General features: G+C 40.0%; 1 pseudogene; it reads right to left on the bottom strand.

The window, feature by feature from the left end:
• Nucleotides 1-1,347: 1,347 nt before the first annotated feature.
• On the bottom strand, nt 1,348-3,633 carry LOC121813201 (annotated as a pseudogene).
• Between the last annotated feature and the right edge of the window lie 4,475 nt (nt 3,634-8,108).

Below are 8,108 nucleotides of genomic sequence, written 5' to 3'. Positions count from 1 at the left end.
TTCTACCAAAAGCAAACTTATATCACTAAAAGATTATACTGACTACTAAATACAATTTTCCATTGACAGGCCTATAGAGAGGAAACGATGGCACTGTACGAGTGGAGTCTGGAAAATAACCTGACTCTCAACATCAGCAAAACTAGAGAAATGATAGTGGACTACCGGAAACGACCAGTCATGGAACACCAGCCCATCCACATAAACAGTACCAAGGTTGAAAGGGTCAGCAGCTTCAAATTCCTTGGAGTCAACATCACCGAGGACTTCTCCTGGACCCTTCACACAGACACTGCTAGCAGGAAAGCTCGCCAGCGACTCTACTTCCTGAGGAGGCTGAGGAAGTTTGGCATGAATGCCAACATCACCTCAAATTTCTACAGGTGAGCAATCAAGAGCTTGCTGACGAGCTGCATTACAGTTTGGTACGGAAGCTGCTCTGCCAGCAGCCGTAAATCACTACAGAGGGTGGTGAAGGCAGCAGAGCACATCACTGGCACGAGGCTTCCTGCCATTCAGGACATTTATCTTCAGCGATGCCTCCGTAAAGCACACAGCATCATCAAGGACCACAGCCAACGCTGCACATCAGCTCTTCTCCTTGTTACCATCTGACAGATGAGTACTGCTGCTCATTCCTGCCACTGTGCAATATCCCATATATTAATATATGGGATATTGCACAATATCAAGTCTGGAATTTAAATTTACTCTACATTCAGCTGAATATGACAAAGAGAACCAGATCTGAGTTTTGGTGGGTTTTTTTGTAGGCAAAAGTCTAGACAGAGAAGTCCAGACTTGCTTCCCCTGGCCACTCTTCCATGGTCTCACTGTGGTTATACAGGGACTGAATAGGCTGTGACAACCTGCCAGGTATCCCATGCAGGATACCCCGAGAGATGCAATCAAGTGCTTTCTCTAATTCCACAAAGCAAATGCAGATTGGTTGGGCAAATTCCCACTTACCCTCAAATATCCTTGATAAGATGCAGGGCACTTTGACAGGTGTCCAGCATCTTATGGTGTCACCAACTCAAAAGTGGTAATCAGTTGACAGCTCAGCTCATTTCTTTACCCGATTGTCCAGAATATACAAAAAATTTAAATGATAAAATTGACTGTTGATTTCTAGTAGGTGGTCATCATAGGAGTTTTAAGAATTATTCTACATCTGGCGCCCCACTCAGGACCAATTTGCCTTGAGAGAGTCTACTAGCAGAATGTAACCCCTGTACTGTGATACAGTGGTGATTCACAGAGGGGACATGTCTGAACTACTGAGAAAAATATGTAGGTCTTCGTTTTCACATACAATGACTTACAGCAGGTAATTGGGGCAATCATTTACATACAGTGTACAGTGATGTTGACTGCATTGCTGAAATCTCCTGATTCAGATTCACACCAGTACACTGCAATATCTGACTCTCATGTGGTGATTTTGTTTGTAGAGCCAGTCATTCTGCTGCAGTTAGAAAAATTCAGTTGGCCATTATCAGAGAACTTCCTCACTCTCCACTCAGTGAAGTTTCCCTCACAGGTCAGGGAGACAGAGTCAAAGGTGAAGTGTTGCACTCTGTCAGGACTCACTGTGAGAGACGCTGCTGAATGAACATCTGAAAACAACATGCAGTGAAGACACAAAGCTCAGAAATGTTAAATATTAGTTAAATGTTTCTGGTATTTTTTGATGGTCAGTGCTGATAACTTAACAATTTGTGTTTTGGTTTTTTTTATATAAACTTGAACAAGAAGGTCCTGAGTTCAATTCTACCATCAGGCCGGGGTCTTTCTGTGTGGAGTTTGCATGTTCTCCCCGTGTTTGCGTGGGTTCTCTCCGGGTACTCCGGCTTCCTCCCACCGTCCAAAGACATGCAGCTTGTGGGGATAGGTTAATTGGATAATCCAAATTGCCACTAGGTGTGAATGTGAGTGAATGTGTGCCGAATGGTTGTCTGTCCCTGTGTGTTGGCCCTGCGACAGACTGGCGACCTGTCCAGGGTGTACCCGCCTCTCGCCCTATGACAGCTGGGATAGGCTCAAGTGCCCCCCGCGACCCTGAAAAGGATAAGTGGAAGCGAATGGATGGATGGATGGATCGAATAAATAACAAAAATCTCAAACAACAATATCCAGAATCTTAAGCCATGTTCCATTTCTTTATAGTTTTAAGGAAAATGTAAAATTGGTGAAATGACATAACATGTATAAACATAAATATAAATGGAAATTTAGTCTACAAGTTTATAGTCTACACCTTCTATGTGTTTATAAATCAAAGTAATAATAGGTTAATTGAAGAACAAACAATTTAATGAACATCCCATCTCCATTGTTTTCTAACAGGAAACTGAATTCATGTTGTTTCTGCCTCAAACAGCTCCTTTAAATTCTAGACTTGAATTTAGTCTAGAAAAGTCAACTCAGAACCCAAAACTCAAGACTACTGGAGCAGTGTGGCATCATCTTGACAGAGAATGGAATAAAAGGCTTAACAACATCCAAAGAAGAACTTTGAAAGACCTCCAGAAAGACCAGAGAATTTTTTCTCAAGACTATTTTAACAAATACAAGAGGAGTAGATTGCTACTGTCTAAGGGCCTGTTGGCTGAAAACCTGTACCAGGTTTTCAGCCAACAGGCCCTTAGACAGGCAGCCAAAATCATCAATGACCCCTCCCACATTCTTCACCCCGCATTTCAATGGATCCCCTCTGGGCGACGCCTCCGCTGCATTTCCTGCAGGACTGAGAGGAGGAGAGCCACCCTTGTCCCCAAAGCCACTCTGCTTTCTAACTCGATAAGAACATTTCCCACACCCATAAAAATAAACTACTCTACATTCTTTTTATACTACTGACACGTTTACTCACTTACAGTTATTTATTCACGTTTAAGTCACTTAAAGGATAAAACTGTGCAATCTTAAAACTGTGTATATACTGTATATTCTGTGTATTTTTTTTTATCTCTCTGTTATTACCTGTTTATGCTCTGTACTTATCTTCAATGTCATGCTGCTCTGTTGTATCTTAATTGCCCCTTGGGGATAAATAAAGTCTTTCTGATTCTGATTGTTGTTTATACCTTTAGTCTTTTGTGCTATCACTGTAATTGAAAAGGGAAAAGGTTAAGAAAAAGAAACAAGTAAACTCAGATTAGCTGGATCACAGTCGGAAATGAAAAGATTGTTTCGCCTTTTCATATGAATTAGTTTTTAAAGGGGTCCATCTGAGTGAAAAAAAGATATTGTTGAATCAAAGTAATCACATAACACCAGCTCATTGAAATGACAGGATGAATAAACAAGCTGACCTGCAGACCAGACAAACTTTGGTTGGCTGTGATCAGTGTGATACTCTAGGTCTCCTCTTCCAGCTCTGCACACATATCCTGCTGTGTGTGTCTGTCCATGAATGATGTAGGAGTCCTGTGCAGTCCCACTGCCATCAGGTAGCAGCTCATAACTGGAGGATTTCTCTGATAGATCAGGAACAGCTTTATACCAGTAGAAGCTCCATCCTGCAGACGGATGTTCAACCTCACAGTTCAGAGTTACTGAGGCTCCAGGACTCAGCCATGATGGAGACACAGTGAGGACAGGACGGGGTTGTGGAATACGCCAGGCACAAACACACGCACACACAGGTATGTACTGCCAACTTCCACATTTATTCAGTCTTTGTGTTATGACAGCTGACTCAGTCCCACAGTCTGACAGCTCACGAGCCCAGCTGATCTCTCTCTGGCCGCTCCTCCTCGTCTCACTATAAACACAGCGGAGGGAGACCATCATCAGTCCATAAACAACATCAGCTGTTCTTACCGGCCTCGCAGCGCCGCCCTGTTGAGCCTTCCGCTCCACTCCTCCCCTGCAGCTGCGCCCGGGGCCACGCCTCCGCCACAGGGGTTTATCAACTGGAAAGACCTTTTCACATAATGACAACATGTTACAGCGTGAATATGATATACTTTATTTTTTTGTGTGGCTTCAGCCCTGAATATTCTCACTAAAGCTCCAAATATAATTCTTTATCTTTACATTTTTGTTTCCATCTCTTCTGCTGATCCAATTCAGGGTCACAAGGTATTGGACCACATTCTAGGCAGGTCTGTTACCGGGCTGAGACATTCACATGTACCTACAAGCGTACCTGCGTATGTACCTACAATTTACATTTGCCAATTAACCTATTCCCAATAACTCTCTCGACTGTGGGAAGTATATAGAGTAGCTGGAAAGAATCCCCACTGAGGAGTGTACAGAGCACTACAATAAAGACAGAAACTTCAGACATTATCAAACTAAAGACACTCAAATATGAAATAAATAAAACATGAGAGTCCTCTGATCACATGACCTGAAATGGTACAAATGGCTGATGCTCTGTTCTTCTTACTAAAACATGTTTATGGATCAGTATGAATCAAACAATAGGAGTCAGTGATGTACTCACAGAATAGGCCCAGCTCACAGAGCAAAGTGGCTCCCATCCTCACATCCAGCAGTGACACGTCTGAAAACTTCTACAACTTTCTGTAAAGAGAGAGAGTGAAGCAGCAGCACAGCAGATACCACAGAGCTGAGAAGGAAACAAAGAGGGTTTTTTTTAACTTCTTCCCTCTCTTCCTTCCTTTTTACACAGAAATTACAACGCAGCAAGGTGGGGTTACTTGGAAAATCTATCAAACAGGTACACAGTACAAGGGTAATATACAAACAAGTGGAAAACCTGGGAGAGCACATGTTTTTCTTTGGAAAGGCAAACTTTAAAAAACAAGCAAACAGTTTAATCCCAGGATTTCAATTAACAAAACAAAAAAAGAAGAAGAAAAAAAAAACAATTCTGGCATTTTGTTTGTTTCCATTATGGTTGACGCCACATATAAAACACCAGGACAGGAACACATAATGTACCACACACAACCATAAATGCTGGCAACTGATGTAGGTTACATCATAGCCTTTATGAAGATTCAACAGAGAAATCTAAATCAGCCATTATTCACAGTGTCTACCATAAGGCAAATTAAATGCATATATACCATAACAAGGCTGAATGCACTGTATGCTGATGTGTTAAATTGACTTTGTCATTAATCATTACTAGCATCACACAAGTGTCTCATCTTTGCCTCCTACTTGTCTGCTTGCTTTGTTTGATAGGAGCTTTATCACCAAAAAAAAACAAACAAACAAAAAAAAAACTACCCTTACACACATTTGTTGTTGGGTCATTAAGGTAACATTTGAAGTCTACAAAATACATATATTAGATGAGTTCAAACTGACATAGAGGTATAACTGCAGAGATAAAAAAAAATATTAGCAAACCAGACAATAGACTGTTATTTCCCTCCTGTCATCGATATGATCATCCAGTAGACCACCACTGGTACATTGCAGTCATAAACTGCTGGTGCACACTAATCACCAGCACACAAAATCATTACCAAACACAGCAGCTGTTGGTAATCCTGCACTTTTTCATGCAAGAGTTAAATCTATAAGTAAAAATACCTCCCTTTAAATTTTAAGCTGAGCTTTATGAATGTAAAGTGTCCCACAAATCCAAACTCCTTTATTTTTTATTTTTTTTCTTCTCCTTTCTGATAATTATGAGACATTTTGTGTTCTTTGCTAGTCTCTTTCTTATTGTTGAATCATGAACTCTGAACTTAACTTAGGAAAGTGAGATCTACAGTTCTTTGGATGCTGTTCAGTCGTCTTTTGTTGCCTCCTAAGTGAGGGGTTGATGCGCTCTTGGAGTAATTTTGGTAGGCCGCCCACTTCTAGGAAGGTTTGCCACTCTTCCAAGTTTCTAAATTTTTCCCATTTTTTTCCCAGCCTTAAAAATGGCTTTGTAACCCTTTCCAGACTGATAGATCAATGAAGGATGTGTTACTTTTTGAACCCAGCTTTCCAAAAAATGTAAGTTAATTCATGATTTATTTATTTATTTATTTATTGCCTGTCCCGTTTGGCTCTTTTGCCATCAGAATTATTGCCTAAAGGAGAAGAAAGATGCCCAACGGATTTACTTTACCAAATGGACCATCCCAGCCTTGCCATAATGGTCTATTTGATTCACCTTTTATTGTTTATTTTATTTTATTTTCACTTTGCTAAATACGGAAAAAAAAGGGGAAAAGCAGAATGATAAACCCACTCACAGAGCACTGGGGAATATGTAACAGGGATATTTACAGCTAAGTCAATAAAACAGAGGCAAAGCAGCAGGTGAATGCATTAAAGATTTGGGAGAGGCGGTGTTCCAAGGGTAAATACACACTGTTTTTTAATCTCACAGGGCTCGATACACACAGAGAGATTTGCACAGACAGACTGATTATTCCAACGTAAAGAGAAACAGAAAATCATACAAGACAGAGGATGAGCACGTACCTCACTGACACAATAATATGGCAACAACTGAGTGTCTGCTTCTGTCAGTCTGAAATAGTCAGCTTGATGAGCAACGAGCTGTACATCAGTATGATCAGCTGATCTTCTACAGGTTAGCAGCCAGTGAGGAGGCAGAGACATTGAGCGGAGCTACCTCTGTACAAAGGTAACACACCTCCACGAACACACACAGACAAGCACCAACAGGAGAGACAGAGAAAGAGGCCAAAGGCCATCGTGAGAGAAACTCAGGGACCGTGACAGGGAGACTGTTTGGTTTCTGGCAGAACTATGTTACCATGGAACTACACAGAAGACAAGGTCTTCATGTCAGAGAACAACAGTAAGAGGTGTCTCCTTCTTTCTCTGTTGTCCCTGTGATAGACTGGTGACCAGATCAGGGTACACCATGTCCTGAACTTATAAGATAAGATAAGATAAGATAAGATAAGATAAAACTTTATTAATCCCTCGGGTGGGTTCCTCTGGGAAATTCTATTTCCAAAAGCACAGCACCGACAGAAGTTACAGAGTTACAGAATATTATATATATATATATATATATATAAACACACACACACATATATAAATACAGAGACATATATAAATAAAATATACGAAGGGGATAAATAGAATAAATAGGAATAAAAATAAAAATACAAGTGAATTGCACATTTCAAGTATCTTGTATCGCTATATCTAAGAGGTATAAGTAGAGAAACTAGAGGAAGGTGAAATAAAGTTTGAAAGCCTAGTCTAAAAAAAGTTAAAGTTAAGAAAAGGTGCGGTGTTGCATCTTGAAAGATGGCACATGGAAGAGGTTCTAGCCCCTCTGTGTCCCAAGAACTGGGAAATTCTGACCCACAGAAAATGGATGAATGAGTAGAAGACTCACACTGAGCATTTTGTGGTTGCACAAACAGAACAGGATTTCACAGAGAAGCCAAATAAGAAATGATAAAATAATCAAAGGGCTTTTACATGAAAATGATTGAAAACAGAAGTCACGCCTCTACTTCAGTTAGAGGTGAGACTAACTTATTGGGTGTTTATTTGTAAGCTGAGAAAAAAGTCAAAGCTTCATTTATTATTATGATTTTAGATTGATGTACCGCAATTATTAGTGTTTTTATATATTACCTTTGATTCATCATATCTAAATGCTTTGACAATCCTGCTCCTTGTTTTAAATCCAAGAATGAGACAATCTTTTTATATTTACAGGAAAATACCAGATAATGTATTTTTTCTGAAACTGAACAAATAAACAAATAAATAAATAAATAAATACTGTATCACTGAGTGCGTCTAAAGAACAAGTACCTTGATCAACATTAAGGTATCAATAGTTGCAAGACTGTGGGACTTGCAACTTGGGGTTAGTATCTTACCCTCGGATATTTAGCATGCAGATTGGGGGAGGCAGAGATCAAACCACCAACCTTCCGATCAAAAATACAATTATTTGTTGGTTACCTCTGAAAATTGATATCAGAGGTATATAGGCTCCTATTTTTAACAGAGTAAATCCTATAGTCAGACTGTACATAAAGTTATAATTTCTGTCCTTTTCTTTCCATGTACAGTTGTGGGGTTTATGAATATCCCCACCCTAAGCTATGTATGATCTGATACCACTTTACTTCCTTTGCTGGTTTAGAACACAAGCATTTGAGTCAATTTAAATCAGTTTTGTTTAT

The sequence above is a fragment of the Haplochromis burtoni genome, unplaced genomic scaffold, assembly GCF_018398535.1.
Source record: "Haplochromis burtoni strain Fernald_Lab_line unplaced genomic scaffold, NCSU_Asbu1 Contig_1265, whole genome shotgun sequence".
Taxonomy (NCBI): Eukaryota; Metazoa; Chordata; class Actinopteri; order Cichliformes; family Cichlidae; genus Haplochromis; species Haplochromis burtoni.
This window is presented reverse-complemented; position numbering and strand designations above follow the sequence as displayed.